The sequence below is a fragment of the Megascapheus bottae genome, chromosome 15, assembly GCF_031878675.1.
Source record: "Megascapheus bottae isolate mThoBot1 chromosome 15, mThoBot2.hap1, whole genome shotgun sequence".
Classification (NCBI taxonomy): Eukaryota; Metazoa; Chordata; class Mammalia; order Rodentia; family Geomyidae; genus Megascapheus; species Megascapheus bottae.
This window is the reverse complement of record NC_143523.1, coordinates 26,340,900-26,367,279: the sequence shown is the minus strand read 5'-3', so window position 1 is coordinate 26,367,279 and position 26,380 is coordinate 26,340,900. Positions and strand designations below refer to the sequence as shown.

Sequence of the window (26,380 nt, the reverse complement as noted above, 5' to 3'; positions counted from 1 at the left end):
CCACAGTATCTCTGTACTGCTTTCTAGAGTGGTCAAACAAGTTCACATTCCTACCAATAGTGTAGTAGCATTCCCTTCTGGCTACCTTCCCCCCAGTATCTATTGTTATTAGATTTCTTGATAATGGACATTCTGACAGGGGTGAGATAGAATGTCAGTGTTGTTTTCATTTGTATTTCTTTATGTTCAGGGATGTTGAACATTTCTTCATGTGTCTCTTTGCCATTTGTATTTGCTCTTCAAAGAAGTATCTCTTAAAGTCTTTATCCAGCTTTGCAATGGGGTGGCTGTTACTTGGGGAATTTGTTTTTGAGGATTTTAATTTCTTGAGCTGCAGGTATTTTTTTTATTTACACTAATACCTAAGTAAAGACATGAATGTCAGTCTTTAATGTTTATTCCTCTGTAAGTCTGTACTTCATGGCATTTTCCTACAGGAGAAGCTGCTCTGGACATTGCTGTTATTCATTAAATCCATATCTCCAGATTTGACAGGTGACTTAACCAAGAGCTCTCCTCCCATCTTCCCCTTCAAGTTCTCAGTGCTCAGGGTCATGTGGACAATAGAGGCCTCCAATTTGTTCCATTGCTCCCTGGATTGTGAACGAAGTAGGAAAGTCTAATAATGACCTCAGGAATGAAAAATAGTATTTATTATTAAGAATATACAGAGAAGTGAGTCTGAGATGTCACATGGTAATCATTTTATGGTTTTGTGATACTAGCACTTTAGTAATGCAGTGTTGGATAAATATGAGCATGTGGGGTGGTGAATAAAGCTGTTATAAGTCATAGGGGACTGTAAATAGGATTGTGCAGTGACACAGGAGACTCTCCATATAGAGAATGGGACTTTTGGATCTGGGGGCATAAGGGAGATGTGAGAAGGGAGGACAAGAAGGCATTCCTGACAGGGGAAGGTGATGGGTGGGGGACAGAAGGGGGAACTAGAGATTACTGCCCAGCTAGAGCCACAGAGCAGAGCTCTTCTTCAGACTGGAATGAAGCAGAGCTGGTATGAAGGTGGCACTGAGATAAACCCCTTCAGTACTGGCGTGGTATGGAGGTCCTGTGGATCCTGCAGAGATTCCAGGTTGAAGTTCTGCAAAATGGAGGTCAGGAATATAAACAGCTCCATGCGGGCCAGGCCTTCTCCAACACAAATCCGCTTGCCTGAAATGTTTAAAAAATAAAATGAAATCAGGAAATGAGTCGTTGTATGTGTAAGCACATGAAGCACTGCATTTGTAACTGGCAAAAAAAAGTGTCAGTGTTCCCTCAGTGAATTACTGAATGAATGGCAGGCGAGTGGACGCATGGAGAGGAGGAAAGCTGTACAGGTGCATGTGTAATGTTTAATATTAACCAACACAGCATTGAAAGTTTACTAATTGTTCACAATACCTGTAATTTCACCACAGGAAACCTAAGATAGAAAAATCGTGAGCGGGGTACAGCAAGTGGGTTAAAAGGTGTAATACCTGTTGGGGGTCAACGTCTTCCTAGCTCTGGAGTTGGTGCTAGGCAAGAATGGTAGAAGGCTCAGAAAAAGCCTTCAGTAATCAGTTTATGCTAAGTTTTGAAGACAACTTTGTAGAAGAAAAATCAAAAGGCAAGCCATACAAAACCAAAATATATTTAAAAAAAACCAGATTACTATCTTCCTGTAATCATTTCATTATTTCTACATGATAGACCCTCCTTTTATCTTTTTGCCTTTTCTCTTTCTCATTATATGGGGTTGCTGAATTATTATGTCAGTTATTCTAATATGTTTCCTGCTACAGAGAGGGATCATAAATTCTGGAGGACAATGACGCTTCTAATAATACTTTTCCCTGTAGTTGAGATGAGGGCCTAATGAAGGTTGTCCTCAACCAGGAGCCTGACTCCCATTCCTTCTCTCTCAGTATTATCTCTGTTTATCAGGAAGACCTGTGACCATGTACTTCGGGATTTCTTTCAAATTTTGGGACTATGGAGTGACATAAACAGGGTCAGAAGAATCAGAACTACCCTAGGTGCATCTCAAGTGAGATTCATCACACATAAAAATACCAGAGAGAAACACTGCTGTTGAGGTCAATTCAGAAGTCAAATGTTGACTATGTCACTTACTATCCATGTGCCTGAGTTATTCAAACTAGCTGAGCCTTCGTTTATGCATGTAGTAACAGAGGTGTTAATAATTTCTTCATGAAACATAGGCTCAATGGTTTCCCTCATTTGTCACAATTAGTAGAAATCTTGGGCTCTCCTAGCAGGGATTAACAATAGAGCAAATGCTAGATACATACAGCCATATAGTATGCCGTTAAATGAAAGGACCTCTAGGATACAAAAACAAAAGCCATATAACGAGTGATTGTTGTCCTTAATGTACTATGTTATCTCTCATCTCTTTTGCTCTCCCTTAGTTATCTCATATTGTTACAGTATTTCACCTTGTTATCTGATATATTGTATATACGCTTATTTGGATATTTGAAATAGGATAGGTAAGGGAGAAAAACAAGATGAAGGATAGGGGAAGGGGGAGGGAAATGGTGACCAAGACATGAGAATGGGTATGAATGTCTGTGAAGTAATGCACCTTCTATCTGGCGAATATAATGTAACCCTTCTATTAATTACAATAAAAATATATGGGAAAAAAGAAAAAATAATCATTTCTTCATGAAGTGTTGGGGATAGATTAAAATAATAATAGATTTCTGGTGTATTACAATTTTTTATCAGTCCTGGGCTTAAGCTCAGGGCCTGAGCACTGTCCTTGGACTTTCTCAAGGCTAGAACTCTACCACTTGAGCCTCAGCACCACTTCCGGCTTTTTTCTCTGTATATGATACTGAGGAATCGAACCCAGGTCTTCCTGCATGCTAGGCAAGCACTCTACCACTAGGCCAAACTCTCAGCCCTGTATTACAATTTTAATGGACAATTCATTATTCTATTTATACAGATTTGAACTTCAGGATTTTTTTTTTTTGCCAGCCCTGGGCTTGTGCTCAGAGCCTGGGCATGGTCCTTGGACACATTTTGTTCAAGGCTAGTGCTCTGTCACTTGAGCTACAGCACCACTTCTGGCGTTTTCTGAGTATGTGGTACCAAGGAATGGAACCCAGGGCTTCATGTATGCTAGGAGAACACTCTACCACTAGGCTATGCACCCTGGCCCAGAACTTCAGGATTTTATTCTAAACTTCATCTATTCAGGGACATCTATGTTTCTGTAAGAGAACACATTCATATTACTCATGTAACCTGTACCCAGAAACATGTTCAGGGCAGACTTTTTACATTTTAATATACCGCCCAACTCTCCATTTTATAAGCCTTTATTAGTCCACAAGTTAAGGTTTTATATCATTAAAATCCTTTTGATACAATTGGTCTTCATTCAGTTTCTCAAATACCATATTCAGATTTTCACTGATGTACAAAATCATCTGAAAGAGTAATTTTCTCATTTAAAATGTTTCCCTTTATATGAAACAAGTGAATTTTTTATTAAAGAATTTATTAACATTGATCTTTACATAATATTTCAAATGATGTATTTAACAAACAAGTATTCCAGAAGGGAATTTCTACATGCAATCACGGGCTGAGGATTTGTATGTCAGAGATACATATTAATCTATGTAATAAAACATTGTGTCTATAGAGTCATAAATTTTCATGTTTATGTAGTTGTGTTTATATTTCCAATACCATGTCCATAGCATGGGGGAAACAAGTGAATACTTGAAGAGAGACCACTGCCTTTGCCCATGGTATCTATACAAAGCAGATATCAAAGGTCACAACCTTAGCAGGGGACCAGTGGCTCAGGCTTCCAATCCTAGCTGCTCAGGAGACTAAGATCTGAAAACCATGATTCAAAGTCAACAGGGGAAAGAAAGTCTATGGCACTCTATCTTCAATTAAATACCAAAAGACCAAAAGTAGGGCTGTGACTCTAAGAAACAAAGGTGAGTGAAAGTAACCAAGCCCTGATTTCAAGCCTTCTTATCAACAAACAGACAAAGAAAAGACTGAAAATCAGAGCATCAGAGAAGGCAGGCTGCTCCCTGTCCAGACACACAACACTGCAGGTGTGGAGATTCAATATCTAAGACACATGTCCTGGATCAAAAGAATAGCAGAGTGCTCTGGGATCCTCCACAGGTTCCAGATATGTCCCTAAGATGAAGCAGTTTCCCACTCACTAGGTGGAGAGCAAATGTTCTGCTCTGTGGATCATGACTTTCTTTAAAAATGCTCTTCTCTGTCTTCTGTCTACACTCAGTCTCCTTTGAATTACCTCAGATATCTTAAAATGTTGCTTACTCCATGTCCTGTTCTATATTGGAGTAGGAGAAAGTGATAAATTGGTTATTACTACCACACCAACAAATCCTGTTGTCTTATAGACTATGATTGTTTTCTTCCTGCTGCCCTTAGTGCTCTTAGCTGAGTTTTGGGAGACTTTGCTTGCTATAGAGGAACCGGGGGAGAGGGGGGGTGACAAATGCCACATAAAGACTTGAGAGGGACCCACTGATGAGATATCATTTCTGATGGTAAATGAAGGCAATCTGAATGAGGCTCACTTTTTAGGAACATATCTTTATGACATATGCAAGGAAAGACTGCAAAGGCTCTATGATTTTCCTTGCTCTTCTAGGAAGAAAAACACAGACTAACTGAAGCCCCACTGCGTTCTGGTGAAGCCATGAGGATATATCACGAACAGGGAAAAAGTTCATGGGCCATCAAAAGCTGCTACTAATCATGAGCTAAGTACAGTTATGCCAGCCCCAAAGGAGGCAACACATGAGTGCCAAATGAACCCGACCCCCAGAGAGATCTTGAGATATGGAAATAAAATTGTATTACCTGTTGAAAACGGCATGAAGTAATCACTTTTCTTAAAGTTCCCACTTTCATCCAGAAAATGTCCGGGGTCAAATATTTCTGGGTTGGGGAATTCCTTGTGGTCATGCAGCACGGATGTCAGTGATGTCAATATGGTTGTGCCCTGGAAACAACACACACAGGATAAAGAAGCTAAGCTCTTGTGTGTGTGTGTGTGTGTGTGTGTGTGTGTGTGTGTGTGTGTGTGTGTATGTATGTATGTATAGGTGTCAATGGCTCAAACTGGAAAACCTAGCTACTAAGGAAGTTGAGATCTGAGGATTGTAGTTCAAGGTGAATTTGGGCAGAAAAGTTTGTGAGTGAGACTTTTATCTGCAGTTAACCCCCAGAAAAGCAGAGTGGCTCTATGTCTCAAATTTGTAGCGTGGTCAGAGTTCCATGACCAGCATAAAACAAAACAGTCACAAAGGTTACAGACACAGTGAAAATCACTTAGTTCAATTTTCTGGTCTACAGATGGTGAAGATATTCTGGCAATGATTGGGCTTCAGATCAAATAAATAGCAACACTAAAATCTGGAAAATGCAAGTATCTCCAATGTTCAAGAAATTCTATGGATGGGGCCTGGAGTTTGGCCTAGTGGTTAAAGTGCTTGCCTAGCATGCGCGAAGACCAGGGTTCGATTCCTCGGTACTACATACATACAAAAACGCTGGAAGTGGTGCTGAGACTCAAGTGGCAGAGCTCTAGCCTTGAGAAAGTCCAAGGACAGTGCTCAGGCCCTGAGCTCAAGCCCAGGACTGGCAAAAAAAAAAAAAAAAAAAGAAATTCTATGGCTATAGACATGAAAAATGTTGGCAAGCCAAAGAATACAGTGCATGATTACAAGTATAATGATTTTAATAACAAAGTACATTATCACAATCAGAGAATTTGAAAATGGTTCAAATAAATAGCTGAATATAGTAAGGAAAAATGTAATATTCAAATGAGGAGCCCAGTAAAGATACAGAAAACTTAAAAAAGAATTAAACTAATATTTTGGAAATGAAAAACTATGTAAACCAAAAAATACAAGGGAAAACAGTGGAGCAAATTGAAAATATCATATCAAGGTCAAGGACAAAATAGATATATTAGAAATATCAGATGAAGAACTAGGTGAAAAGAATTATGACAAGAACAAACAAGTCCACCTAGGAAACTTGAAAGATCAAACTGATGAAATATAGCCCTGATGAAAGGAGAAGAGGCCCATGATAAATGAATAGAAAACATATTCAATAAAATAATAGGAGAATATTTCCTAAGTCTGTAGCAGTCCTGGTACAGGAGGCTGTTAGGACAGCAAACAGGCCATATCAGAAAAGAATCACTCCATGACATATTGTAGTTTAAAATTAAATATTCCTAAAAATTAAAAAATACTGAGAGCTGCAAAAGGATAGCAACTTGTCATCTATGATGGGAAGCCCATCAGCATAACACCAGATTTCTCAACAGCAGAAAACTCAAAAGCAAGGAGGACATAAAGCAATGGAATCAACTCATCTAGAATAAAGTGATTGCATCTGCTCCCTATGTTGCTTAAAGAAATTACCAAAATCCATTCAATATAAAGCCTGATACTGAAATATCAAGCTTGAAATTTCTCCTGCCAATCAGAAATGAAACTGAGATCATCATCACCACAAATTTTGTTTTATACCACCGTGGCTGCCAGTGCAAAAATTCAGCAAATCAAAACTATGGACACAAAAAAAGCATAACATAAAAAAATTATCCCAGATATAATGCACTCTAAAAATCTAAACAATTTTACAGATAAATCATTAGCAATGACGAATAAATTGTATAAATTTACTTACTTTGAGTTCATCAGAATGATTAAAGCAATTATGTTTCTATATATCATAGTCTATATATTATGTATCTATATATAAGAAAGGCACCATAAAAATAGTAACAGTCACCCCAGGCACTGGTGGCTCATGATTGTAATCCTAGTTCCTTGGTTGTCTGAGGTCTGTGGCTTGTGGTTTGAGGCCAGCCCACACAGGAAAGTCCATGAGTCTCTTATCTCCACTTAACTACCAGAAAACTGGTAATGGTACTGTGGCCCAACGTGGTAGAGTACTAGCTTTGAGCTAATGAGCTTAGTGATAGCACACAAGCCATGATTTCAAGTCCCACGTCCAACAAAAAAAATAAATAACAGCTGAAACCGTCAGTGTTTTGAGAAAGTCTATGAATATATTTGTAAGCAATTTTATTGAAAACAAAATATTACTTGGAAAATAAAGTAAAGCACAGATAAATTGGAAGTATAGTATGACTTATACATGAATTGATGAAATAAAGGTACCATTTCCCCCAATGTATCTATAATTTTTCTATAGGCATAAGAAACATCCCAGCAGAGCATGTTGAGAAATGGACAAAAATAACCTCGGAAATACAAAAACTAAATGTAGAACAAAAAAGGAAGAAGGAAGAGCAAAAAGAAGGCCGAAAAACAAAAGGAAATATTTTTTGTGGGTCATGGGGCTTGAACTCTGGGACTGGGCGCTGTCCCTCAACTTTTCAGCTCCAGGCTGCTGCCACACAGTTCCCACTTCCCACACTCCCCATTTTCTTTTCTTTTCTTTTTTTTAACTTGCGTTAATTATAATTAATAGAGGGACTGCAGTTTTATTTGCCTCCATAGAAGAAGAATTATTTCACACACATTGATACCCCTTCTCATGTTTTTTCCCCATTTCCCCCTTCCTTTTCTTATTTCAAATAAACAAGTAAACATATATACAATATACCGGATTAAAAGGTAAGATACTGTGACAATATGAGAATAACCAAGGGACAACAAAAGGGAGAAATGACATAGTACATTAAGAACAACATTCACGCATTATATAGGTCTTGTTTCCATTTCCTGGAGGTTCTTTCATTTAGCCTCATTCTATATGGCCTTATATATCTAGGTTTTGAGCTATTGTAATCCTCTGCTAGTACAGTCAAGTTTTGTACTAATTATTACAAACCACTTCCCATTTTCTAATGATTAATTGGAGATAAGAGTCTCCAGGCTTTGTAATGTCCTTGCTGGTTTGAACCTCGATCCTCAAATCTCAGCTCCTGAGTAGCTAGGATTACAGGCGTGAACCACAGCCATGTCAAAACAAAAATAATTTAAGGGACAAAACGAAATTGGAAAATTCACAGTACCAGATACCAAGACTATTCTTGCATGGATATATAACCCCCAAACTTCCCATAACACAAAGTCTCCTGGGCAGCCAACTGTGAGATTTCTGCAGCTCTCTCATTGGTGTGGAGGAGCAGAATCCCGCAGTGAACCCAGAAACTCAGGCTCCTATGGAGGCTCACAGAGAAGAAACAAGCCCACCTTGGGAATAACGTAGCCTCTGAACTTCACGTCACGGGTCACTGCATGGGGCAGGTTCATCGGTATGATGCTGATGTATCTCTGGACCTCATGCAGCACTGCATCCGTGTAGGGCATGCGGCTCCTGTCCTGCATGCAGGGGCTCCGATGCCTGCCAATCACTTGGTCAATCTCTTCCTTCACTTTAGCTGGTTGAGACACAAATAAGGAATGGTGAGATAGGAGGAAAGTGACACACTGATCACGGTAATTCAGTCCTACATAAAGTGTGATAATGTATCTCAACAAGAGTTGAGGTTAAAAAAATACATCATCCATGGAATACTTACATTGAGGCACATAAACACATTACTCTCTTGCTAAGTAGCCTTCTAATTCACTAATATTGCCATAGAGTTTAGCTTCTTCGTAAGAAATAACAAACACCAAAAACTAAAAAAACTATTAATGAACATGTAACATACTTTATATACTGAAATAAAATGAATTTATATAATATATAAGAAGTATATTATCATAGATACTCCATGATTACAGTACTGTGTATAATAAAACATTACAAAATAAGGGGAATAAATTATTTACAATAAAAGTATATTTTTGATGACACAATTATCTTCATAATTCACTAATCTCTACAAATATGAATATGAACTAGCCATTAGTATAAATGTATCTAAGACAACAGCATGAATTTTATGATGCTAAAAAATCCAATTTTGTTCTAATTCAGAAATACTTTTGCATATAGATAGCACAATATATGATAACAGACTTATGTTTTTCCATGAAATATAAAAATGGTTATTTTACAGTAGGTATTTTCTTTTTCTTTTTTCTTTTTTTGGCCAGTCCTGTGCTTAATCTCAGGGCCTATGGACTGTCCTTGCATTTTTCTCAAGGCTAGAACTCTACCACTTGAGCCTCAGTACCACTTCTGGCTTTTTCTAAGTATGTGGTACCAAGGAATCGAACTCGGGTCTTCGTGCATGCTAGGCAAGCACTCTACCACTAGGCCAAACTCCCGGCTACAGTAGGTATTTTCAATGTCTTTCAATTTACAGAAAATCTGATGTGTCATAGAAAATAGCTTAGCATCTATAGTAGATATGAATAGAAGTAAAACTATATTTCAAGAACTAAACAATGTGGACTGGGAGTTTGGCCTAGTGGTAGATGCTTGCCTAGCATGCAAGAAGACCTGGGTTCAATTTCTCAGTAACACATACATAGAAAAAAGCCAGAAATGGTGCTGTGGCTCAAGGGATACAACGCCAGCCTTGAGGAAAAAGCCCATGGACAGTGTTCAGGCCCTGAATTCAAGGCCCAAGACTGGCGAAAAAAATTAGAAATTGTAAGTTAATATATGTATGAAAGTACACTGATGAAAGATGAATTATATCTCAAAGCCTGATGTGTTGGGTGGAGTCAGGTGTATGATCTAGTGGTACAGTGCTGGCCTAGCATGCACAAATGGGTGTTTAAAATGTCTAACAATAGCAAGTGGGAAATAAGTGGGAAATCTGAAACTCTCAGCCATTTCTACTTCATTCACAGTGTCTCAGCTCTGTGCTTGCATCATTCACTTCTGGTTTGTTGCGCTTAGGGTGTTTGTTAAGTTGAGCTCCTAGCAACCTCAGAGGCAGTCTAAGAGGAGCCCTTGACCTTTCTTTCCCAGTTTCTGGAGCCCATAATTTTCTCTGACTTGGTTTTAGATAACTGAATGAAATGCATTATGCCAAAAGAGAAAGTCAAGTAGAAAGTTTGTGGCTGATTTGGAACCTTAATTTTCCCACATTTTTTTTATCAATACACAGATAGCAAGTTACTCTTAAGAATTCTGACGCAAGCTTGGTGTGGTGGCTCACACCTGTAATCCTAGCTACTCAGGAGCCTCAGATCTGAGGATCAAGGATCAAAGCCATCCAGCACCAGCCCAAAAGGACTTGAGAGTCTTATCTCCAATTAACCTCTAGAAAGAGGAAGTGGGGCTTGGCTCAAGGGGAGGGTGGTTGCCTTGAACTGAAGAGCTCAGGGATAGCACCCAGACCACGTTCAGCCCCATGACACCCCCACCCCGACACACACAAAGAACAGTGATGCAATCTCCATCTCTCTTTACATATGACCTAGTTGTGTCTCTATGAAAGTTATGATGATCTTTCCAATCCCAGTGTTCTTGGAATGCATCAACCTTATTCTGAATGTATTCTTTAATTTCCTTTATTCAGCTAGACACTTGCCAAAATTTTTTTATTTAATTGGAAAATTATGGAGATTCTTACATTTATTTTCTCTGGATGATATACATTATTGATGAATTTCAGGAAATAAAAGTTAGATAACAATCTGTGCAACTTGGCTGTTTGGCCTCTTGGTAGAGTGCGTGCTTAGAATGCACAAAACCCTAGGTTCAATGCCTTAGTATCAGTTAGACAGAAAAAGGGACAAGTGGTGTTGTGGTTCAAGTGGTAGAGTACTAGTGTTGAGAAAGCTTAAAGACAGTTGTCAGTCTCCAAGTTCAAGCCCCAGGACTGGCAAAAAAAAAAAAAATCCTGTATCATAAGCAATATGAGGTATTTGCTGGACCCTTCATCTTTACCCAAAATTTCTGAGTAAGGACTTTCCCAGGTTCACAGGCTTCTCTGGAGAGAGAGCGTTTCTTTCCACCTGATGGATGGAAGTGTGGTAAGAATTTGAGCATGGAGAGTCTATTTGATGAATTATTTCCTGTCTTCTTCGACACTTGCTATTTCTTTTTTTTTTTCCTTACCAGTTCACAAGTTCAGGGCCTTGAAGTTAGGGCCTGGCCACAGTCCTTTGGCTTTCTCAAGGCTAGTGCTCTACCACTTGAGCCACAGCACGGCTTTCAGCATTTTTTCTGTGTATGTGGTCCTAAGGAATTCCTCCCAGGGCTTCCTGCATGCAAGGCAAACACTCTACCACTAAGCCTCGCTCCTTATCCCAACACTTGTTATTTCTAAATAGGAAATTTTATGGGAATTTTAGAGACATGACTTGGGTTTTCTTCCCTCAGAACTTTTCTTGCTGCATTTAAATGAAAACATCATGTGTCTGGATCAGTTATTTCATCACCACTGTATCTACTCTGAGTGTCAGAGTTTTGAAATACTCTTATTTATTTATTATTCTCCTTTTTGTCCTTAGAGGGCTTATTCCCATTTCCAGTTATTGCATCATTATTTCCTACGTTCTAGCACAGTCTTCCCTCAAGTATAAGTCTTCAAATGTAAAATAACATTGTAAAGATAAAAATTATATAGATGACCTTGGGCCAGGAGTTTGGCCTAGTGGTAGAGTGCTTACCTAGCATGCAAAAAGACCCGGATTTGATTCCTTGGTACCACATACATAGAGAAATAAAGCTGGGAGTGTTGTTGCGGTTCTAGTGGTAGAGCACTAGCCTTGAGAAAGCTCAAAGACAATGTTTAGGCCCTGAGTTTAAGCCCCAGGACTGGCAAAAAAAATAATTATATAGATGACCTTGGGAAATTCTAACTTTATCAAACATGACTTTTATGAAATACTACTACTGAATTCATAATATTCCTTCAGGTATACTTTCTGACTCAATACCCTTACAATCAGTCTCTGCTTTTAGAAAATGTCCCAGTATGGAATTTATCTCAGACACCCTCATTAATTTCCATGACTTCCACTGTTATATTAGTGAAAAATGTTCTTTGTGGCCTATAGCAGCATTAGAATTGTGAGAATGTGCAAAAGTATAGATATAGAAGGACTTGGCTATTTAGAAAAAAGGAAGCAAGGAAGGAAGGAAGGAAGGAAGGAAGGAAGGAAGGAAGGAAGGAAGGAAGGAAGGAAGGAAGGAAGGAGAGAAAAAAAATGAAAAATGAAATATTTGGTCTAAAATCCATATATAATTTTATGTCAATTTATGCTGGAGTTGTTTTTCAGTAGTTACCCGTCATAAATTCCACACACCAGGCCAGAGTCTTACTGCTTTCCCTACTGTCTTGTTCTCTCTTATTTCAGCTGACATGGGATGTTGTTTTGTGAGACATACCTATTGACATGCAAATGACATACATGCTGGTGTCCCAGGGCTTCCTATATGCAAGGCAAGCACGCTACTACTAAGCTACTCTCCTTATCCCAACACTTGTTATTTCTAAATAGGAATTTTTATGGGAATTTTAGAGACATGGCTTGGATTTTCTTCCCTCAGAACTTTTCTTGCTGCATTTAAGTGAAAACAACATGTGTCTGGATCAGTTATTTTATCATCAGTGTGCCTTTCAAGTTTACCTGAAATTCACCTACCTGTGACATGGGGATGCTTCATCAGGAGCAACAGGGAGTATCTCAGGGTTGTGCTCGTTGTTTCTGTCCCAGCACCAAATAAATCATTTGTAAGAATTGTCAAATTTTCACTTGTATATTCCAGTGGCTCCTTGTGATTTTCCTGCTCCTAAGATTGGATACAATTATATGATACATTATTCACCAGCACCTGTGATTACAGTGCAGCTACAGTATCTCATAGGAACCTGGAGAGCAAAGGACTAAGAGAAATGAACAATGACACAGCAGGGGTGACACTATTTGCACCTAAAGATCCTGGAGTATTGTGTGATCCCTACTCTAACCAATATGGTGCAGTGACTCTGGATTTCACTTAAGCCGCTAATACCTACATTTTCTCTGATTTTTAAAGAGGCAGGAAATGAATTTTTAGAAGTATGAAAATTAGACACATAGATATTACAGGTCTATAGTAAGAATCTGCAAGTAAACTTTTTTGTTGATGAAGTTTTTGTCCCAGGGACTCACCTCAACACCTCTTGGGTGTTGTCCTTGAGCTTTTTTGCTCAAGGCCAGTGGGAAACCACTTGAACCAGGACTCCATTTCCCCCTTCTTCCTTGTTACCTGGAGATAAGAGTACCAGAGAATTTTGTGCCCGGGCTGGCTTCAAACATTGAGCCTCTGATCTCAGCCTCTAGATTAGCTAGGATTACAAGTATGAACTCATCGCAATTTAAGTTATTGTGTCAAAGATGCATGAGCTGAAGAGACTCTAAACCATGAGGACAAACATGTTCACATTGGACAAGGACGTTGGCCTGATGGTAGAGTGCTTGCCTAGCACGCAAGAAGGCCTGGGTTCCATTCTTCCATAGCTGGAAGGGGTGCTGTGGCTCAAGTGCTAGAGCTCTAGCCTTGTGAAAGCCCAAAGACAGTGCTCAGGTCCCGAGTTCAAACCCCAGGACTGGCAAAAAAAAATGGTCACATTAACTTGTCATTGACATAAAGGAGAGAATGGATAATGCAGTGACCAAGAACTCAGAAGACGGTGCAACATTAAGCTGTCAACAAAGTTGCAGTTTTAAATGTTGAAGGAGAAAATCATTAAATACATCATTTTCTACCTTGTCTCTGGGACAGCATTAAATCTATCTCGCTTTTATAATCTCCAGATGAACTATGGTGGGCCTGATATTAAGTACTAAAATAATTAAAATAAACTGAACACCTCAAAACTTGTACTGCTAGAAAAAGAGTCATCTCCTTTGATGCTATGATTTTCACATATTTTCTAAGTTCAAGTCATGCTATGGTAGCTTCGACTTTACATACTTTTCTATGATCATCAAGTTACATTTACTCTGCAATGTTAAGGTAAAAGTACTCTAGCGTGCTCAAAGACCAACATGAAAACTTCCACCTTTCTAAATTAATTTGGAGATTTACTAGTTGCAGGGAACATTATCTAAGATAATAGAGGCTGTGTAAACGCTGGGAAAAAATGAATGAAAATCTAAGCAGTGGAAAGGATTCCCTGTCATAGACTAAAATACTAATATTGTCTCATATCCTACCATCATGCAGGGAAAATTAATACTCCTGGGGTAAAATGGAAAAAGAATCTCTCATGAATAGCAATACCATACAAGAAATGCTAAGGGGAGTCAGCTTGCAAGTAGAAATTAAGGAGCATTGAACAACAAATCAATACCTTATCAATAAATACATATCCTTGGTAAATAGAACCCCATAGATAAATATGAATGTTCATTATACTTTTATATTCAACCTCTTTTTAGTTCATGTACATTTTTAAAGGAAATACAGGAAGTAAAAATCATAGATGAATGTTATGAATATCCAATGTATTAAAGATGTAAATTGTGAAAAACCAACCTAAGAAGGGTGCAATTGGAGGAAGGAGAGGATTGAATTTGTAATCAGAATTTTCTGTAATTTCACACTGCATTGTCATAACTATTTTATAATACTGCCCATGGGAACAACTAATGAATCAACATTACTTAGTTGATTTCAGCACATCATATTTATGTATATGTATACCATGTAATCATCTATGAAATTACTGTACACCTATGATACATATATAATACATTCATCATATGGTTATGTGAAAGAGCATAATGAAACTCTACATACCAAGAGAAAAGAGCAGATGGTTATCATAAAGTGAGTAGGGAAGCTGACTAAACTATATTATGTGCAAGTATAATATCACAAGAGACACCATTAACAAATTAATTTGCTCGTAAATAGGTGAAGGGCCTGGAGTTTGGCCTAGTGGTAGAGTACTTGCCTAGCATGCCCAAAGACCGGATTCCATTCTTCAGTATCTCATACATAGTAAAAAGCTGGAAGTGGTGCTGTGGCTCAAGTGGTAGAGTACTAGCCTTGAAAAAGCTCAAGGACAGTGTTCAGGCCCTGAGTTCAAACCACAGGACTGGCAAAAATAAATAAATAGGCAAAAAGTATAATACTATAACACGTGTTTATAGATATATCTTAATACACAAGGTAAAAACATTTTGAGAATGATGAATCATGACTAATTAAGGATCATTTCAGAATTATTTCCTCAAATCCAATTCTATCTTACAGAATATGTAGAAAGTCCATCCTAATTAGATATTTTATTCTATTACACAATACTTTGCATGGCAAGTGTTTCTATTTCTGCTGTTTCTAGTGCATTGAACATCTCATTATTTAGATTCTGTTTTGCTGTTGATCATGGGACTTGGAGTCTGGGCCTGTGCACTGTACCTGAGCTCTTAAGCTCAAGGCTACCACTGTATCCTTCAAGCACAGAGCCACTTCCAATTTTCTAGTGGTTGATTGGATATAAGAGTCTCTGCCTTTAGATCCGGGCTGGCTTTGAATCTTGACCCTCAGATCTCAGCCTCCTGAATAGCTAGGATTACAGGTGTGAGCGACCATGCCGGCCTAGATTTTTAAATAAATTAATTTTAAGTTTCTTGAGATGATTACTGCATACACTTTTACATGAGTGATAACTTATTATTTAAGACATTACTGGTCTGCTTGATTAATCATCTCTCATAACACAGCTATTCATTGTTCACAGAATGCTCAAAGATTCAGATAATTGTGCAGATTTTTAACATTATACCTGTTTCATTTTAATCAGGAAGCAGTCAATGAGGTCTCTTGGATTGTTAACATCCAGTGATCCTTCATGGTCTTTTATTTGCTCCCAAATATAATTGTGCATATAAGAACTATTTTTCAGTATTCTTTTATGAATCCCTGGTAGATAATGAATGACATCAGGGAACAGGTTGTAGATCTAAAAGTAAAAACAAAAATTTATTAAATAAAAATGTTTGTATATACATATTATATACATATATTTAGCACATATATAATATGTGATAGAGAAGATCATTGTAAATAGAAATGTTATATGGTTTCATCCTAAAGGAAATTTTTTTCTATGGCTAGTCCTGGGACTTAAACTCAAGGCCTGGGCTCTGTGCTGAGCCTCTCTCAAGGCTTGTATTCTGTCTCTTGAGACACAGGGCCACTTCTGCCTTTTTCAGAGTGGTTTATATAGAAACAACTGTCTCGCAAACTTCCTCTCTTGGATTGCTTAGAAACATGATCCTCAGATCTCAGCCTCTTGAGTAGCTAGGGTTACAGGGGTTCAAGGAGGTCCAAAAGCTCAATCTCATTTTAGAGCATGTAACTGAATTATTATAATTATTAATTATTGAATAGTTTAGAGCAGCCAAATCAATACAAGGGAAAACACTGTGAGGATGTATTATAGTTCAATTTCATCATTTCTACCCAGGCTACCTTGTCCTCTAGTTACAGCAGAATCAGCAAAAGCTCTGACTCTACTCAGTGATTCCTAGTAATTTCTGTTGTAACAAACAGGCTTCCCTGCGAGGAAAAATACTTTTGCCCAGTAATGACATGAATAGGAGATATGAGATTGGAAAATAACCCAGTGGGAAATGTAAGCTTTCACTAAGGACCTGGATATCCTCTGATCCACTAGGCATCTTTGTGGAATGGAACAGAGGAATTTAGAGCAATATGCCTTTGGGATTTAATGAGAAATATCAAATTAATAGCTTGAGTTCACTAGGTGGATTTCATCCTATATTTATGCTTTTTTAAGTAGGGGTAAACTATAGGCTTAGACATCCTTCTCAGAAGCTTGTAACCTTTTTTTTCCTTTTTCTTAGCATCAGTTAGTTGTCTTAGGCTTTCGTTTTGACATGCCCCTATGTAAATGAAATGTATATTTCCTTTTGGTGGCATTACCAGGGATTATCCTCAGGGACTCAGGCTCTTGCTTGGCTTTCTTGCTCATGGTTGGCATTATGCTGTGTGAGCTCCATGTCCTCCCATGTTTTTTTGCTGGATATTGGGGAAATGGAGTCTGGCAGACTCCTTTGCCCTGGTTGCCTCCAACCCTCATCTTGCAGGTCTCAGTCTCCTGAGTAATTAGCATTTTAGGCAGGAGTCAACAGGGCCCGGCCATAAAATATATCCAGATATATTCAGCTCCCCTGCTGCTCTCCCTCAGCCTTCCCTTCCCTGCTTCCTGGGACAATTCCAAAAAGCATCATTGTTCCATTTTGGAGCTGCAGAAAATAAATTACGTCCCTCTCCCTTGCCCTATAGTAATATCAACTCAACATTGATAAAGAGTCTTAACATAAAATGGCAAAGTTTGAAGCTATTACAAAACTAGAATAGGAAAAACACTAGAACACTGTGGCATTGGCAGGAACTTCCTGATTAGCACTCTATGGCTCTTTAGGTAGCACTATCATGGCTGGGTGTTGACCTTACTATGAGCTCTTTAAGTTTGGTTGGTTGGGGAAAGAAAGACAAGTGTTTTCTTAGGAAGGGAATATCTTGGCTTCACCTGTATCCATGGTGAGCTGATAATCCTGGCATTGTCATCCAATTTCTACAACAAATTAAGGAAGGTCTGGTCTTTATAATCAAAACGATTCTTGAAAACAATGGAGCAGATCACACTGCAGGGAGCTGAGCCATGGATGAAGGTGGGGTCACAGGGGGATCCTGAAGAGTTGGAAACAAATGAGATATTCATATGAAATACTTAGCCTTTGTCATCTCTACTGTTTTACTTATAAATTCCTCTAAGAGCCAAACACCTTGTTGCAATTAAACTGGCCTATCACTTTCCCTGAAGCATGACTGCGATAGTACAAACTAGTTGAATTTACCTATAGGTATACGACTAGTCTTGCAATCTCAGCTGTATGCTATTTGGGAAAAATATACCTAAGAGTCAAGCATTCTGAGTGATACTATACCTGTTTGCAAATTAAATAGACTACACAGCACTGAGAGAGAAAGGAAGAGATACTCATGTAAATGTACCTTTTTTGAATCATCAATGGAGAGAAAGTAAAGAGTGATGTACTACAGATCACATACTAGAAGGAATTAAAGCAAAAAGCAGAATGCATTCATGCTATATGTGGGGAAAAATAATTACCCCTTCATTAAATGAAAATGTCCAGTAAGGCAAATGAAATTTAAAATTTATAAATGGGAATTTTCTTTTTCAATTTAGTATTTACAAGTGAATTTATTCTCAGGAAATAAATAGACAGTAAGCCTAATCAAACACCAAATTTAATTTATGAACAAGGATGAACTTTGGGGAGTTGGGGATGAATAAGATATAATATTTTTCAAATATGTCTATCTCTGTGGTTCTGTCCATCAACAGATAAATCTTGAAAAGGACTATTTTGTCCATTCTCCAAACAGTGAAATTGCTATGACAAAAAATGAATATATAAATTGCCACTGAGTCTACTTCATTGACCCTAAAATATCATGAATTAAAGGCATTGTGTCCTGGTTTGATTCGTTTGCATTATAGAATGGTCACTGAGTTGGTTACATGTAGGTAGGTTACTTAATGACTTAAGTTTGACTAAGCTGTCAAAAAGACCTTTATTTTAACTATGAAGGGGATAGTTACTTAAAAAGTTGTGGACATTATCTATGACTGAACATGTTTCAGTCACAGGCTATGTTTAATTTTCAGTCCTTCATTTTATTTGGAAGAATGAATTTTAAAGGCCAGCTCATTTAGAATCCAAGCAGACAATCACATCCATTGTGACTGGCAGTTAATAGGTGAGTGCAGTAGGTACTAGGAGTCTTTAATGAGATTTTTAACATAAAACCCAATAAACATGCAGAAATGTGATAGGCAAAACTGACAACTGCCCCTGGATATAATAAGAGAAAAATGAAGAAAGAATTTTGGTAGTTGAAATCTAATCAAGTCATTGAAAAAATAATTGTGTATTTTATAGATTCATGACATAGTACACTTATTCAATATGTGAAACAAAACTCAAAATTACAGGATAAGTAGCAATAACTAATGTTGATCTGTAGAAACTGTAAGATGCTTGCAAGGAAATAAGTTTTGATGTGAATTATATTGAGAGACACTAAAAGAAATAAAATCATATGTAACTCAACACCATGACAATGCAAAATTAACAGCATGGTTACTGAGGAATTCCTGAAATGCCAATGAAGATGAACAACCATCAAACCCTAGATACATAAGGCCATATAGGATGAGGCCAAATTAATAGACCTCCAGGACATGAAAACAAGAGCTTAATTATAAGTGACTGTTGCTCTTAATGTACTGCTTCTCCCTTTGCTAGCGTTGCCCTTGGTTAATCTCATATTGTTACATCTGACTTTCTTACCTGATATATTCTTTTTTTTTTACTCTATAGGCATATGCTTTATTACATAGGTTAATATGTATCTATGATATACAAACCCTTAGATTTTACTAAGTGTCAGTGATTGTATATATAGAGGTTCCCTTCTTGAATACTTGTTTGTTAAATGCATCATTTGAAATATGATGCAAAAATCAATGTTAATAAATTGTTTAATAAAAAAAGAAGAAGAAAATCTTCCATGTTTGACAATGCCAAGGCTATCCCTTGGAAAAAATTTTAAAGCTGATCACATATTCTTAAATTTCCCCAAAAGCCCATGCATGCATTCTATCTCCTAAGTGATATGATTTCTTTTTTTTCTTTTTTTCATATATTTTTATTGTAATTAATAGAAGGGTTACATGATATTTGCCAGATAGAAGGTGCATTAATTCACATACATTGATACCCTTCCATGTGTCTTGGTCCCCATTACCCTCCGTCCCACCCCCCCTCTTGGTTTTCCCCCCTTCCCTGTCCAATTTCAAGTAACCAATACAAATGTATCCAATATATCAGATAACAAAGTGAGATATTGTGACAATATGAGATAACAAAGGAACAGCAAAAGAGATGAGAGATAACATAGCACCTTAAGGACAGCAATCATTTGTTATATGGCTTTTGTTTCAATATCCTAGAGGTCCATTCAATTAGCTTCATACTATATGGCCTTATGTATCAAGTTTTTGCTCTATTGCAAATCTTTGCTATTAGAGCCCAAGGTTTCTTCTGGTTATGATGAATGAGGGAAACCTTTGAGCCGAGGTTCCTTTGAGTCTGGCTTACTTCACTTAATATGATTTTTTCTAAGTCTTTCCATTTCCTAACAAATGGGGCAATGTCATTTTTTCTGACAGCAGCATAGAATTCCATTGTGTACAAATACCACATCTTGTGGATTCATTCATCAACTGAGGGACATTTAGGTTGGTTCCATATCTTTGCTATGGTGAATAATGCTGCAATGAACATTGTTGTGCTAGTGGATTTAGTATGCCCTAGTTTCTGTATGGTTGGGTAAATGCCAAGTAGTGGAATTGCTGGGTCATAGGGAAGCTCTATGTTTAGCCTTTTGAGGTACTGCCATACTGCTTTCCATAATGGTTGAACGAGTTTGCACTCCCACCAACAGTGTAGTAGTGATCCTTCTGGCCACATCCCCTCCAGCATCTGTTGTTATTAGTTTTCCTGATCCTGGCCATTCTAACTGGAGTGAGGTGGAATCCCACAGCTGTGGAAACCCACAGCTAGTATTATACCTAATGGGGAAAAGCTAAAGCCATTCCCTCTAAAATCAGGAATGAGACAAGGATGCCCACTCTCTCCACTCCTCTTTAACATAGTATTAGAATTCCTAGCCAATGCAATAAGGCAAGAAGCAAGCATAAAGGGAATCCAAATAGGGAAAGAGGAAGTAAAACTATCCCTCTTTGCAGATGACATGATTCTGTATTTAAAGAATCCTATAGACTCTACTCCCAAGCTCCTTGAGCTGATTCAAAACTTTGGAAGGGTAGCAGGCTATAAAATTAACCCTCAAAAATCAACTGCCTTCCTCTACGCCAAAAGTGAGAGGAACGAGGCAATAATCAGGAAAGCAACTCCTTTTGCAATAGCCTTAAAGAAAATAAAGTACCTAGGAATTAGCTTAACTAAGAATGTAAAGGACCTTTTTGAGGAAAACTTTAAAACCCCGAAAAAGGAAATTAAAGCAGAACTAAGGAAAAGGAAAAACCTCCCATGCTCCTGAATTGGAAGAATCAACATCGTGAAAATGACAATCTTGCCAAGGGCTATCTACAAATTCAATGCAATACCCATCAATATCCCAATGTCATTCTTTAAAGAAGTAGAAGAGGCGATCCAAAATTTTATATGGAATAATAAAAGACCCCATATAGCAAAAACACTTCTTAGCAGAAAGAACAGCGCTGGAGGAATTTCAATACCAAAGTTTAGACTCTATTTCAGAACAATAATTATCAAAACAGCTTGGTACTGGCACAAGAAGAGGCCTGGAGACCAATGGAATAGAACTGAGGACCCAGATATTAAACCACAGACCTATGGCCACCTAATCTTTGACAAGGGAGCCAAAAAAATAGAATGGAAGAAAGATAGCCTCTTCAACAAGTTGTGCTGGCAGAACTGGTTAAGCACCTGCAGAAAACTAAAGTTGGATCCTTCTTTGTCACCATGCACTAGAATTAACTCCAAATGGATCAAAGACCTGGAGGTAAAAGCTGACAGACTGAAAACTTTACAAGAAGGAATAGGAGATACACTAGGCCTCCTTGGCACAGGTCGAAACTTTCTTAATAAGGACCAAGAATCACAACAAATCAGAGAAAGGCTGGGTAAGTGGGACTGCATTAAACTGCAGAGCTTTTGTATGGCAAAGGACATAGCTAGTAAATTAATTAGGAAGGCTACAGAGTGGGAGAAGATCTTCACCAACCACACAACGGACAAAGGCCTCATATCTAAAATATATCAACAGCTCAAAAAATTGAATCACTCCCAAACTAATCTCCAAAGTAACAATCATCCCATTAAAAAATGGGCCAAAGACTTAAAGAGAGTCTTCTCTGAAGAAGAAACAAAAATGGCCTATAGACACATGAAGAAATGCTCAACATCTCTAGTCATAAAAGAAATGCAAATCAAAACAACGCTAAGATTACCTGGTATATTCTATATACATTTATTTGTTTATTTGAAATAGGAGGGGAAAATAGATGAGGGGACTGGGTGGGGAGAGGGAAATGGGACAAAAATAAGGGAAGGGGTATCAATATGTGAGAAATAATGCATCTGCTATCTGGTGAATATAACTGTAACCCCACTATGCATTAAAATAAAAGAAAATGAGTAACCATGTAGTTCATCTGTGTGTGGGGGTCTCTGAGTGTCAATAGGTCATTACCACCTGTTCAGTTAGATGGCTTTCTCTCTCCTCTAATGACTAAAAGGGCTGCGTGATTCCTTAAGACTTCAGAGAAGAAAATGAAAACATGTATTTAGCCAAGCACAGATGTGCTTTGTGACTATAGTCCCAGCTACTCAGGAGACTAAAATCTGTGAATTTTGGTTGTGAACAAGACCACACACCCAAATCAGTGTCAATCAATGATGCCTATAATAATTCACCAGAAGAAAAGCTGAAGGTATAGATCAAATGGTAGAGCACCAGCCATGAGCTGTGCAAAGGTTTAAAGCCCAGACTTCAGCCCTCATTCGTTATCAGCATCAGGAAAGAAAAGAAACATCCCATTCATGATTTCTGATGTGGAAACAAAAAGAACCCATATCTCAGACAGAAGGCAATTGATGGAGCTGTTTCTATCCCTGTGTAAAATAGAGATGTAAAGAAGCACCAACCATTGGTTTTTCTCAACTCCTCCACCAGGCAGCGGGCTTCCTTTTGCACACGCCCTTCAATGCTCTTCTTACCCATGCCAAAATTCCGCAAGGTCATGAGGGAGAAGTGCCTCATGTCTTTCCATCTGTTTCCATTGCTAAACACAATTCCTAGAAGAAGGGAAGCAGAAACATGGATGCAGACCAAAACTAAGGAAGAACAAACCAATAGAGAAGAACCACAGGGATTGCAAAACTCTGACCAAAGTTCAGCTGCTTTTTCCATCTTCCTTATCAACACATTCTCTGCCCAGCACACAAATACACACACCCACACATGCATATGTATACTTACCCAAGCCTCTATTCACTTTTTCAGCTACTGGGACCCTGCCTCTTCCAGAGAACTCCTCCCCATGGTCAATCAGGGCTTCCTTCACTGCTTCATATCCATACAACACCACAGTGGGTTTCATACCCAAATACAGAGTGAACACAGGGCCATAGACTTCAGAAAACTGGAAATGAGAAGGAAAACTAAAACAGGCAATTGAAGTCACCATTTCTTCCTCAGAGGGAACCTCAGCAAAAGTGATACCATCACTGTATTTTTTATTTTTTGCCAGTCCTGGGCTTGGGCTCAGGGCCTGAGCACTGTCCTTGGGGTTTCCTCAAGGCTAGAACTCTACCATGTGATCCACAGTACCACTTCTGGCTTTTTTCTAGGTATGTGGTACTGAGGTTTTAGAATCCAGGTCTTCATGCATGCTAGACAAGTACTCTATCACTAGACCAAACTCCCAAGCCCATATCACTGTATCTTTATGTTTCTTCTTATTGCCAGCACAGCTTCAAATTCTTCCAAAATCTATACATTACACAGAACATTGCTAGAGCTGTCACTTGGAGATGGCCTGTGGTATGCCAAGTGATGGATCCGGCAGATGATACTCGGTTATAATTCATCCTCAAATCAAAATACACAGTAGGTACATCATGTTTCATAAAGAAAGAAATAGAGGTCTGTGGACTCTAAATCTATTTCTACAGCCCCATGAATAATAAAGAGAATATTCATAGTTGAGCATCTGCTAATTGGATATTCCATGATTGAGAAATGTTTGATTCTCTACCACCCAAAAAAATAAATAGCCAGATAAATGTCTCATGAAACCTGCGAAGCTCTTATGCTGAGTATCTCACTTCCTGGGGCAAAAAAGAGAACTGGCATTTTTAAGTCAGCATAGGTGCTTCTAAAGCCAAGTGCAGTTGGGATCTGCTTGCATTAAAAACAGTGGGTGGGCTTACAGAGGCTGTCCCAGTATAGGAAACATCTTCCTACACCATTTCTCACCCAGCAGCATTCCTGGCCACAGAAAAAAACTTTTTATGCAAAAATCCGAGGAGATTCTGACCTCAAAGGGGTCTTATGTTTTCTCATCTTCACAATCCTCCATAAGTTCTCAGAGAAATTCACCTTCAGGAAACTTCTGAATCAAAATCCATGTCTGGTATGCTACATGTTTTTTTAATTGATCTGTTAAAAAGGTATCTTTTGAACTGAGATGGGGAGAACAATCCATAACATTGGCAATTTTGTAACAGACTACAATGGGCAATAACCCATTCATAATACATTATTTCATTCCATGATTAAAAAACAAAGTAGAAAAGTCATAGGCCTATAAAACTTTATACAGTAGTTTTACATTATAAGAATCAATTATATTATTGCACCCTCATGAGTAGATTTAAAATATGGTTTAATTTTTCTCTTGTCAGAAACCACTGGCAGACCGTGAAGAGTACTTACATTGCTTAAAGATTTGCTGATGTCTTTAATATCAACCTGCAGGATATTTCCAATGATTAGGAAAGGGGTGGGGCCAGGAGGGAGCTTCCTTCTCCCAGAGTTCTCTCTCCATAAGGAAAAGAGAAGCAGACAGGAGAGACCCAGCACCAGGACAACTACTGGATCCATGGAGGTCTTCTCTTCTTTCCTAGAGTCCCGTGAGCTTAATGTACACCTTTTATAATGCTTCCTAAGCATTATATAGTGGGCAACTTTTAATAATGCATATTGCATTAGTAATGAATTAGGTAGACACACATTCCTGTCTCTTCTGATTAGACTTTGTCCTGATGATAGAGATAAAGGTGGAATGACCTGTACACATGTCCCTCTTTCAAGAGGTCACACGGGAGATTATGGTTTAGTTGTACTTGATGGTGATCAAATATTGATCCTTAAAATACAAACATCCATGGCTGTCAATGCACAGCCATGATTGAGAAGTACTAAAGTTAACGACATCCTACAAAGGAGCATTACTCCAGAAATGGTTTTCCTTTCATGCATTTTTCAAATTATTATTATTTCTTTATTAAAGAATTTACTAACATTGATGATGCAAAAATCAACTTATTTTTATAAATGTGATGTATAAAGGACTTACAAAAGTCAGATGAAGAGTATATATCGATTCTCAGATTAGTGAATAATGGGGAAGTTATGAATGTGTGATTATTCTAAATGTTTTTTGAAATGAATATTTAAACATGTCATTCGCTGTATATAATATTTTGAGATCTGTTCTAAGTATTTGGACTCTTCAAACAGTTAGTAGACTCACCTATTTTTATTTGTACCTAGATAGAATATACCTGCCATCAGTCATACATTTTTGGAACTCCATATATACATGGAAAGCCCTGCCATGTGATTCTGTGGTGAGGTATGAGGACTGATGCGTTCTCTACTTTACGTACAAAACCAGAAAAGTTGTTATGCTGATTTTGGTCTCTCATTTAAAGGAAATGAAACATGTATGATGTTTGCATGAATGTCCTACTGTATAACTAATTGATACCAATAAAAATACAGTAATGAAGGGCAGTATTTAGAACAAGCATTACTTAAATATGCACAGATAATCAAGAATGGATCACAACAATGTTTACACTCAATTACAAATCTACCACAGAGTGCAAAACTGAAAGGTTCAAATACTATTGAAATAACACAGTGGTTAGAAAATTAATGTTTATATAAAAGTATGTTACTTAGGATGTTAGATTTGTTCTAAATTGAGTCCCACGGGTAGTTTAAAATTTTAATAGTGGTGGTACTAGAGATTCAACTCAAAGCCTTACACTTGGTACTGCAAGGTGCTATAACCCTTGACCTATATGTCTGTCCTTTCTTCAGCTATTCCTTTAAAAACAGTCTTCAATTTATTTTTCCTAAAGCTATCTTGGAATATAGTCTCCCCACCTAGCCCCCCACCAAAGGTAAAACTAAAAGCATGAACCAGCAAGCCTGGCTTGATTGTTGAGGCAGGGCTTTGCTATTTGCTCAAGTTGGCCTTACATTGCAGTCCTCTGAATCTTTGCCTCCTAAGTGCCAATTGCCTCCAGACCTGACAGACCTGAGCAGCTGTACTTGGCCTCTTATTGTCAATGGTATGGAAATTTAAGACTTGTTAACATCCAGTTACAAGTTTCTGTGCGGGTATATGGAACTTTGGAGATCTTATATGCCTACTATAATCATCATGTGTATTGTTTCAGTATTCTTTTCTCTAAAGTAAAACAGTTTCCAACTAGGGATTAGCAACTTGAGTCTTAGATATTGAGGACATATGATTCTAGCTTGTAGAGCTAAGGCT

The 26,380-nt window shown here is 38.0% G+C and overlaps 1 pseudogene across 1 annotated transcript; it reads right to left on the bottom strand.

Moving 5' to 3' along the window:
- Positions 1 to 633: 633 nt before the first annotated feature.
- LOC150054036 (cytochrome P450 2C5-like) lies at positions 634 to 24,722 on the bottom strand (annotated as a pseudogene). Its single transcript, XR_016537817.1, has 9 exons — positions 24,526 to 24,722; positions 23,068 to 23,230; positions 22,734 to 22,883; positions 17,480 to 17,640; positions 15,707 to 15,883; positions 12,573 to 12,720; positions 8,268 to 8,455; positions 4,882 to 5,023; positions 634 to 1,173 (listed from the first exon to the last, which is right to left on the bottom strand). The product of XR_016537817.1 is annotated as a cytochrome P450 2C5-like (transcript).
- Between the last annotated feature and the right edge of the window lie 1,658 nt (positions 24,723 to 26,380).